Below are 10,928 nucleotides of genomic sequence, written 5' to 3'. Positions count from 1 at the left end.
AACTGGAGGTTCAGTCAATAATAAATAATTATATTTTGTTGATTTCGAATTTTTTGTTCTCTAGACAGTTTTTTTATGCCCTACATGAAAAAAAATTTTGGTTTTTAAAAAAAATTTTCTTGACTAATTATTAAACACTATATATATGGAATTAAATTAATTATAATAAATAGAATAATTACCATTTTTTTTTTTAACTATGTACTTAAAATTCTCCAATACAACTAACTCGCACAAGTTTTGAAATTAAACCGCACAGGTTTTGAAAAGAAAAAAATTAATTTTTTAATTAATTAAATCCATGTTAATGAAATATTAAAGAATAAAACATAATTACCAACACTTATAATAAATTTCTTGAGCGAAAAACAGAAATAAACACACTACCTGTTAAAAGAACAGTTAGGATTTGGAAAAACCTAAGTATAATTGAGGTACTGTTGGGTTTTTTATAATATTCTAAAGAAGTAAAAGTTCTTGTTTATAAATATATATTTTAGGATTACTCGGTAATGTTTCAATCGATAGATTTTTCCCTTTCTGAAGGGCAAATATTACACAATCTGTTTTGCAGCGTTGAGAACTTCTGCTCAATAGTCTAATACACAGATTCGACTTAAGCTAGTACTCGAGTTGTTTTTACACTTGAACTATAAACAGTTACAGTGTTGGTGATTTAAAAAGAGTTTTCTATTGTTAAAGTTCACTTCTACGGATATGTAGTTACATTAATTAGTCAGCATAAGGAAATTTTCTTAGTCCAATTCCTCCATATTCCCATGATATATACAGATGCTTGAGGCCATCCAAAAGTTATGGGGTTAAACAGTGATATAAACCCGAATGCTGGAAAAGTACGTGCATCGTCGGTTCCAGGTGCCTCCTTTACTCCTACACTTCCTATCCCTCAGTTTACCTCTATTAACAACCAATTAATTTACACTCGTTGCAAAAGAACTCGGAGTCATATTCGATTAGCATCTCTCCCGGAATAATCATATTTCCACATTTACATACATAAATAGCTGTATTTTCAAATCCAGATTACGTGATTCCATTCTTCAGATAACCCGTCAGCTCCTTGTACCCTCTCATTTTCCTCACTTCGACTATGATTCCTTGTTCTACCGAGCGATATTTACTGGATTTGAACTGAGATTGAACAGACTCATGAATTGCATCATTATATTTATCTTCGGGTTTCCGAGGTACTTTCATGTCCCCCAATGTATAAAAAGTTGAATTGGCTTTATCCTACTTTCTGATAAGGCACTACCTCCTTGTTGTTTTTGTTTTCCAAGTTTTTAAAACCGAAAAATCTAACTACATTACTGATCTCCTTATTAAACATGCATTTATCCATTCATTGAATAATTGATCCCTACCGATCAATTTAGACCGTCTTATATCGAATTCGATAAAATTGTAATTGTTCAACTTCCACACACTACAGCTTCCGAACTGCAACCATCAAAGCGCAATACGGTCGGCTCCAGGCTGTCTCGCACTAACACCAATAAATAACGGACTGAGGCGTCTCTGTATAGTTGTGTGTAATGTGCTTTCCTCATCCTTACTTATTTTTTCTTCTTTCTATTTAATGATCTGCCTCCAGCTTCATTTCAGTAAATAATTGTTTAAGTACAAAAAGATATACAAGCGGAGGGTAGGTAACTAGGTAAGAGTTCTTCGTAACTAACTCAACGAAATCCGCAGAGCCGCGAGGGGAATGCAATGAGGAACCAGAGCGACCTGGAATACTGATGGCTCCTCTTCCCTAATAGAATAATTAATGGCTACTTGACTATCCTTTCGCTGGAATGTATCTGGAGGCGAATCCTCTTTGGATAATGGTCTGGTCTGCTGAGGATGCCAAGCATTGCGTCTTGTACTCTGGCATTCCTGGAAGAGTATGGTTGGCATTAAAATTATTCTGAGGTGATATTTCTTTTTATTTACACGAGTAGGTTCGTAAATAAACATTTTTCCAATAGATGGAGTCCTAGAATATTGACATAAATCATCAATATCATTCCTTTGATAATCTAATTACTGTTGATCGTACAGGCCTTATTATGGCTACTTTCTCTTAGAAAAAGTGTTACCAGAAAAGGCAATATTCCCTGGAAACGAATATTTCAAAAATTTTAGTAACTCGTGCTATTAGCAAAGTTATTTTTTGTATTAAACCACATTGGATATAATTGAGAGCCCACCTCTAAAAAATAAAAAAATAAAGATGTTCTTTTATTTATTTTAAAATTTTAACATATTCGCTCTTTATTGTAATTTTTTTCAATTTATTATTTAGTTACATTTTGTCACTCTAAGCACCATTTTTTATGAAGAAATGTTAGTAACTTTTTAGAGAAAGCTCTTCAGTTGAAGATCATGAAACGTAATCAATAAAATGTTATTTCTTCATTGTTCCGATTCCATAAGATCTATATTTGTCATGTCTATGAAACATGTATACTTGTTTCAGATTGTCTAGGCAATGTGGTTCAATCGGCATTGAACGATTAGTGTGGCTGGTTCATCATTGGCAATTAATTTTTGATTCACTTAAAAAACTTACTGAGACTACCATTTATTCATGCATGAAAATTTTTATTAACTTAATACATCTCTCTGCTAACAATGTGATGAACCTATTACCCGGCGATAAAGAATCTACCTGGTCCCCTTTCTGAACGGCTAAATATAAAACGATTTTTTTGGATAAAGTACTATTTTTTCGTAAAAATTATAAGAATGGGATAGCTCCTTCATTGATTTATTTTTATTCTGAAAAATATGTTAAGAAACCAAAGTAATATTTATAAATTGATGCACATGATATACATACATTCAAGAGATCCAGGTAATTAGGACTGCTTGTTCTATTCAGTGGAAACTGTGCCGAGATAATATTTGCACATTTCCAACATAGGAATATATATTTATTTATTTACATAAACAGGAGTTGAATTAATTTTGAGAAAATATAAAATAATATTTATGGTGCATTAAAGTCCACTTCACCAGACGTGTTTGCGAATTCCATTAACGATTCAAATATTAATCTTAATGCCCTTCACCATTTTATGTACTTTTAATATAGATATTTAGTCTGTTTTTTTTTTTTACTTCAAAATGCAAAAATCTTGAGTTGACCTTAATGAATTTCTAATCATCGATCTTTTATTTCTTTCTGCTTTTCATAAATTTTGACCGCTATAAAAATAACAGATTTCCTTCTTTCAAAGTCTTTAATTAATATGTTAAATGTAACGGCTACACTTGGTAGCTGCTTCAGTCAAGTTGTATGAAATTAATAGCAAAGTTTCATCCCAGGGTTTTCCCCTTTTTTTCAAAGCAGAAGTTTGATTTTTTTTTTTAATTTAATGATTTGTTGAAATCTATTTCGTTAAATGCATTAACCAACAAATATTTAGTTGGTCTACTGTACTAAGTTAAAATTTGGTGAATAAACAAATCTAATAAACTTTTCTTGTGTTACAGGTAAGTGTTTTGCTGGAATACTTCACTTATTTTCAATATTGTATGGACTAGATGTGGTAAGTAAGTATGTATGCTTTCCTCATGTTAATGTTTTACTGTTCTTCAGACATTTTTTTTTTTTTTGTCTTTGCCTTAGGTTCTATTTATTTAATGATAATAGTGATAAATGTCTTAGCTAATCCAAAGATTTGATGCCGATACCACCAATCGCATTCTACATGCTTCTGCCCAATACCCGTCGTACAATGAGAAAAATAATTTTAGAATGGCAAAATTCTGAAATCCCTATAAAACTTGTTTGATTTGTGTATGGATATTATCTTATAAATTTCACATTGTTTAAAGAACTATTATATCAGTATCGGATTGAAATCCAAAATTCGAATAAAATAAAAATCCATCAGTACTCCTATTGTGATTTTTCATTCATATGTCGGCACTTATAGCAAATATATAGCTTACACAAATATCTTATAAATTGCAACTGCCATTTTGTTTCAAACTGGAAAATATACAGAAACAAATTAAATATTTAAAAAACTCGAAAAAGAGCTTGATGACCATTGAGTTTTTCTGTAGCAAATATAACAATAGCTGAACTAAATGTTAACTAGATAGATTTAAGTAGTTAGTTGTAAATTATTTTACAACCTATGTAAGATAAACCTTAGCTGTAACTACATTTCATTAAGTAAGAAACGATTACCAGAAAGTGACGTAAGTTAATACACCGCATATGAAAAACTACTTTTTAAAAAAAAAAATAACTCATAACAAACATTTTAGTATCCGTGCAGAGATTTTTAGGTCTGAATATTTCACGCAACACATTCATTTCCAAAATCTATGCGATTTTCTTCCAATTCTTACAACGTTTCACATCTACCAAGAACGGTAGATGTGAAACGTTGTAAGAATTGTAACTTGTAAACTTGTATTGTAAATTGTAACTTTTAAGCATATGATGATAGTGAAATCAATCTTTATCAGTTTTATTTTTAACTTGGATCAGATCATACTGGTACATTGAGGGATTCTCTTATATTTACCCATATAATTATTATTATTATTTGTTTTAGATTATGAAAATAGTAAGTACCTGGATTCGACAAATATATTTTTTTTCAGACTATGACATCGGAATTTTCGTTAAATTTATTAATAAATTGTTGTTTTATTCATTCATATTCAAATTAATACTTATTTAAATAATGGTTCGAATTAACATGATGTCCCTATAACATACTTCCTTCTCCTTTGAATGCTAATAGGCTTTTAGGGTAATGTTGATCTCAATGCTGTTTGCTTTTCGTTTTGTCCGGATCCCAAAGGTGAAATATATTAACCTTTTATTTATATACTTTATCGGTCTAGAAAAGGTGAGGTATCATTATTTTTAAAAAAAATATCTGAATAAAACAATATTTTAATTTACGACGGATATTTAAGTAAAGGTTATTGTATTTTTTGAGTGCCTTATTCAATATCTCGTTATAAAGATGATTTAAAAAAGGTTGTGTTTAAAGCTCTAGGAGTATTTTAAATTGACATGTACTGATCTATGCTGTTATTATAGACGTTAGGTCACTTTTTAAGCAAATTTTTAAAACTTTAAAATGCCATGAATTAAAAATGGTCTGGTAGATTCTCAACATTTAGCTATTTAATAAAAATTAATAGTCATGAGAGTTTCAAGAAGCAAGATGTTCTATTATCTTGAAAACTTTAATGTTTTAATAATTAATATAAGCGTGGAGCTTCGTTGTTTTTTTTTTCGAGGTAGTCATTTCCTCCCTACATTTATATTTTTCTCTCTAATTTACAGCACAACCTCTTCAAGGAATAAATTTGAGAATTCTATAATTTATACTTTCTCAGATAATGTAAATAAATTATTTTTTAATTACGTTTCTAGATGAGACTAAGATAACGTTTTGAGAAACGTTATCTTAGTCTCATCTATATTGTGTTATGTATGGCATGAAAAATATGTTAAAATGATTCATTCCATTATCAGTTAAATTAGGGAAGCTACATGAATTGTAAAACTTTCTCGTTCTCAAAAACGCCTCTTACCGCGATTTTTTTTCTAAAACCTAGAGAAGATAATCGAGCGATTCGATAGGTACCACGAAGTCAAAAAATATTTTATCTTTTAGGATAAATATATTAAAGACAATAACGGTAAAACAATCACGAAGTTAGATAAATAATATGAGGATATTACACCCGCCTTTACGTCATTCTTTGGCTTTCCTTCAGTCAGAAAGGTGTGAATATTTCGTTCATTATTTTTCTTTTTTATTGAACTTTATTTTATTCTTATTCTTTTTATTTTTCATATTTTAGTGTGTTCTGTGTTTTTTATTTCTCTATTATCTATTTTTTATTTTTTCCATTTTTTGTAATTGTCTACTATTTTTCTAATCTGGTTTATTTATACTTTTCGCTATGAATCTTGTTTTTATTTTCTTTAGTTTACTTCGTTCTTTTTTTTTCACATTCTAACTCATTTTTAACCTAATCATACCTTAGTTTACTTTTATTTCATGTTATCTATTATCTTACTTTGTTATTAAAGTCGTTTGCATTTTTTTTTTAGAACTGATGAAGCCCTTCAAAGTGAGGCTCACAATAAATATTTTAATTACTATCTGAGTTATTGTTACCGCACCGGTACCATCTTCCTTTCATATGTATCTTCCAAAAAATGTTTATACTTGACGATTACTTTCAACTCGAAACGTCCAATGTAATGAAGAATTTCAAAAGTAAAATAGGGTTGAATCTGTCTTTATAATTGTATAATTAATATTACTACTAATAAATTTATTTTTCTTTTAATGATTTGTTTCTATATATTACATTTGAGTATAGTGATGATATATATAAATCTCTCTTTTTTTTCAGTTGGTTTTCCTTGTTCTATATTTTCAGTCCTATTTATGCCAAAGTACTTTGGCCTCGTACAACCACTCTTGTTTCAGTTCATCAAGTTATATGACTCACTTTATTGTTTTTAAATATACGAAGATGTTTAATATAGAAATTGGCTATGATACAGTTATAAATGAGTATATAGCCTTTTATCCCACCTTAAGTTGAAGCTAAGCATGCGCCTAAGTACAGACAGAATAATGCAAAATATAAGAGAAGCAAATCCGAAGGCGATATCTGCCTCGAGTCGCTGTATATCTCAGGGCTTTGTGGTGAAGCTATAGAGAAGTCGCTGCTGCTTCCCGGCAGTTTTTTACGACCGTCTAACTTATCCTCCTCATGTGCCCATAAAGGAGGAGGAATAATGAAACGGGCGAAAAGTATGTGCCGATAACTTAGTGATTCCTTACTTAGTGCGGTCCGTTTCGGCGGTATGCGGATCCGGGTCGTGGTACACGGCTTATGGTAAGAATGAAACCCAGAGAGGAAGAAAAAGTAAAATAACACAAAAATTATTCCTGTAAAAAATGGAACAGTCAGTCGGGGAATAAAAGGGATTTCGGTTCCGTTATTTGAGTGGCAAGATTCTCACACTGCTTGGGTCGTTCCAGGATTTCAGGTAGCTTCTAATTTATGAATTTGATATCCGTGAATTGATCATTATGCATTTATGTCCAATGCAATTAATTTTGTTAAGTCTGGTAATTATTTTTTTATTTAACTTTTTCATGTAGTAATTTGATTAGTCTCATAAAAGGGGATTACGTTTTCCAGATTATTCAGTGTGATTTATTTATATATATGTTTTATAAACATTAATAATATTTAAAAAAATTAATCGCAGAATTGAATTTTGAAACTGTTTAAAAAATAATTTTATAATTTATCATATTATTTTTGAGAGGAGCTATTCCTAAATTATTTTTTTAAATTTAAAATTGTGTGTAAACATCAACAAATGTTGGGAGATATAGCTTATATGTGATGTTATATTCGGACTCTCCTTTTATAATCCAGTGTTTATCTTTGTTCTCTGATATGGTACGATTTAAAGATCATCGACATCATTTATCAACTACATTAAGGTTCGGTTCTACCGCAGCAGAACTAGGTCGTGCGGAGTATAATCAAGACAGGAGGATATCGACTAATAGGATGCAGTGGGTAACCAGGCAGCTGCCGATAAGTCAGATAGTATCCTGCAAATCGGATTACATCGTGGACCGGTTGTCTACTGTTCTAGTAACCGTTTGAGGGAATCGGAGACGGTCTGTGGGGGAATCTCTGATACAGTTCGTTACGCTACAGTTATCGCCTTTCAGTACTTCCATCTTGTGGTTATAATATTCGATCCTGTTAAAGTTTATATTATTCCATTAAAAACCGCAAATTGTAACTTAATCTTGTGATGGAAGGCGATGATATAGAATCTGTTTGCCAAAGAGAAAGTCTCGTATGCATTAAAGCTGTAATTTTTATTAAATGTTAAAATTAAACTGATTGAGCTTATATAATTTGAAAAAAAATCGGTCTCTATAAGTCGAGTGTGGATTAAGAGTATTTTGTTTTATTTGGGAAGTAGAATCTATACATCTATAGATTCTCATATAAAGAATCTAGAAAAATTGTGCGCAGAGCAGATTAGGTTTGCCATATTTTTTTTTTGGACATTTATATACAATCACATACTAATTTTCATTAAAAATAATTTTTTTTAATACTGTCACTCTTTCAAAAAATCAATGTATTTCGCAACAATTCAGACTGACCGATGCTATGAAGTAGATCAGATAACATAGTTTTTGTATTTTATAAAAATTCTTATTAAAGAGTTTTTGAGGACGCTATAAAAAATCAAAAAACAAAAATTGTCTTTTTTCTGGTAGAACTTTTTTGTCCTACGTAGGAAGCGATTTTTATTTATTTAATTTAATTTAATACAATTAACTTTTTTTTCAATAATAGTAAATAGGAAGCTTAAGTGAAGCCAAAAGTTTAATTTACGCTAAAATAACCAAGGCATGCCTTAGAGCGTCCGCAAGTCCTGGTTTAATAAAAAAAATTAATTATTGAAGATGCAAAAAAAAGTATATACATATAAATAATAAACTCAATGTTGTTCTAAATAGAAATATTTGACGAGTGTAATTAAAAACATATATACAGTAATGTTAATAGGTTATTGGTGCTCCTTCCATTCATAAGGGCAATCAGTCCAAACTATCACATATTACCACCCCCCTAGTTTTTTTGGCCCTCTCCCTCTTCTCTATTATTTATACTGCTCTCAGTTTTTTATCGTGCTTTTATTATCATTGACCGAGCTTCGCTTTCAACTCAGGTCTGGTCTCTCCTGTTTGTTTTTCTTTTATAATTGTTTTGAATCAAAAATCATAAATTTCCAACTATGTAAACTTGAAGAGCCTGTATCTATAGTGAATAATTAAATTTCGTATAATTTCTATAAAACAGGCTGTAGGAATTTTAACAGGAAGTTCTAATTATAGAGAGTTTGTTAATGAATTCCTAAGAAGTGGCTGATATAGCCCAGAACTTGGATGTAGCTATCTAAATGACAGGTTAATAGCGTTCCACATTTTTTTTTTATTTAGGCTATTATCGTTCTGCATAGTTTTTTCTCTTTTATTTGTTATTCCAGCCAAATTTTGATGTCGAAATTCGCTTAGGGTTCCTCTACTGCTAAGTGAAAATTCTTTCTGTTGGTTTTTATTGAGATTTAAGAAGTATTCTATGAAACTTTGGGAAAATCATTATTAAAATATTCGTTAGCATCTGATGTAAATAAGTTAAATTATTATTGACAATATTGATTCGTAAGTCTTTCTTGTCGAAAAAAAAAATTGAAATAAACTGAATAAGTTTTGAGTGTAGATTTTTAATTTATCAAGAAAACTTCATTTTTGACATGTGATTATAAAAACTTTTTACAGGACACTGTATTATTTAAATCATGATAAATAAGCACATGTTTGCAAGTAATACGCTTTATAATATTGCTTGGAGATGTTATCAAACATTTACTTCTCTCTCTATGTTGCTTTATTTATGTGTATATGTATTCGTATTTAATAATTATTTAAAAACTGCAACTTTTATTTTAACTGTTTTTTGTTCATATTTATTCAGGAGTACAGTATGTATAGGAAAAATGAAAAAATAACTTAAAATATTTTTAAAACTAGCATATATGTTAAAAAATAGTGATTAAATAGGATAATGTCAAAAATCATACTAAAAATCGTTAATCTTTCCTCTGGAGTTCCATTCATTCTTTGATATCTTGCTCTAGTATTCTTTCCATCTTTAAATCCCGCCTATTCGGTTCCATCGCTAAATTCGCCTATTGATTTTTGCACCACGAGCAAATGGGACTATTTCGTCCATTTTATTCTCGGAAAATTCAATAAATATTAATGATTCGGACTAAATAAAAAAATTTTTTTTGTTATTTCCTTTTTTTTTTTTTTTTTTAAAAATGGGTTAATTTACTGAAGAGTTAATTACCCAACCATAAAATCCAAATTTACAATAAAGGTATGAAATTTAAAAAAAGCACATTAAAGGAATGAAAATGGCATAATATACAGTCCTTAGATTTATTTTTTGTTAGTTCCACATGGCTTGGAGGTTATCGTTACCTTCATTGCTACGTATTCAATATCTTGTATTCCAAGGCATCGAATTTGTAAATATTAAATATTAAAATATTGAATTAACTGCATTTTCTTCAGCATAAAGCAATGTCCAAATGTTTATATTTTGTTGATAATAAGTTTGGAGAAATTAGTCATAAGCAAATAAAAAAAAAAAATTCAGAGACAACAAATAATTTGAAAAAGAAAAAGAATCAATTCACAAAATCCACGACAGATTTAACTAACTAAGTAATAGGCCTATCATCTACACAAGTGCACAAATACTATTAATGTCCATTTATCTATTATGTTTTTTTTTCCAGTTGGCTGTGCTTGTATTTCTGAAGGAAGAAGATTTTATTATGATAAATTAATATGATTAACTTAATATTATGTTAATTATGATTAACAGGTATGTAGTTAGGTACAATACGAATTAAATAATCACTAAATGAACATTTTATCTTTTGATGGTTTAATAGTTTTTAAACTCAATTATCATAGACCGTTAGTATCTAGTATAGTATATTTTTTGTACATACTACTTTACATAAGATACTAATATCTTATATATTTTTAGCATATCTAACTTAATCCCGCTAGTTGAGATCAGGAACAGTGGGAGTTAGAAAAGAAAGAAGTTTATTATTATTTTCAAGGAAACAATAGATCATAAGGAAACTGATTTATCGATTTTTCTCGTTTGTTTCCAGGCACGAAGTGTTCGATAGTTCCCATCACCTTGGCTAGTTGGCGATGATATCAGTCCGTATTCTCACAATGTCGTGTTTCCTGTTAACACGAGATTTTATTTATTTTTAGTGTACGTGT

At 29.7% G+C, this 10,928-nt stretch overlaps 1 long non-coding RNA gene across 1 annotated transcript in view; it reads left to right on the top strand.

Moving 5' to 3' along the window:
- Positions 1-10,533, top strand: part of LOC106677596 (uncharacterized) — a 51,148-nt gene extending 40,615 nt beyond the window's left edge. The window contains exons 4-5 of the long non-coding RNA XR_010843009.1: positions 3,505-3,564; positions 10,421-10,533. This is a non-coding gene — a long non-coding RNA (uncharacterized lncRNA). The remainder of the gene's footprint in view (positions 1-3,504; positions 3,565-10,420) is intronic.
- The last annotated feature ends 395 nt before the right edge of the window (positions 10,534-10,928 follow it).

Source organism: Halyomorpha halys, unplaced genomic scaffold (assembly GCF_000696795.3).
Source record: "Halyomorpha halys isolate HHAL.00 unplaced genomic scaffold, Hhal_1.1 Scaffold104.1, whole genome shotgun sequence".
NCBI classification, from domain to species: Eukaryota; Metazoa; Arthropoda; class Insecta; order Hemiptera; family Pentatomidae; genus Halyomorpha; species Halyomorpha halys.
This window is presented reverse-complemented; position numbering and strand designations above follow the sequence as displayed.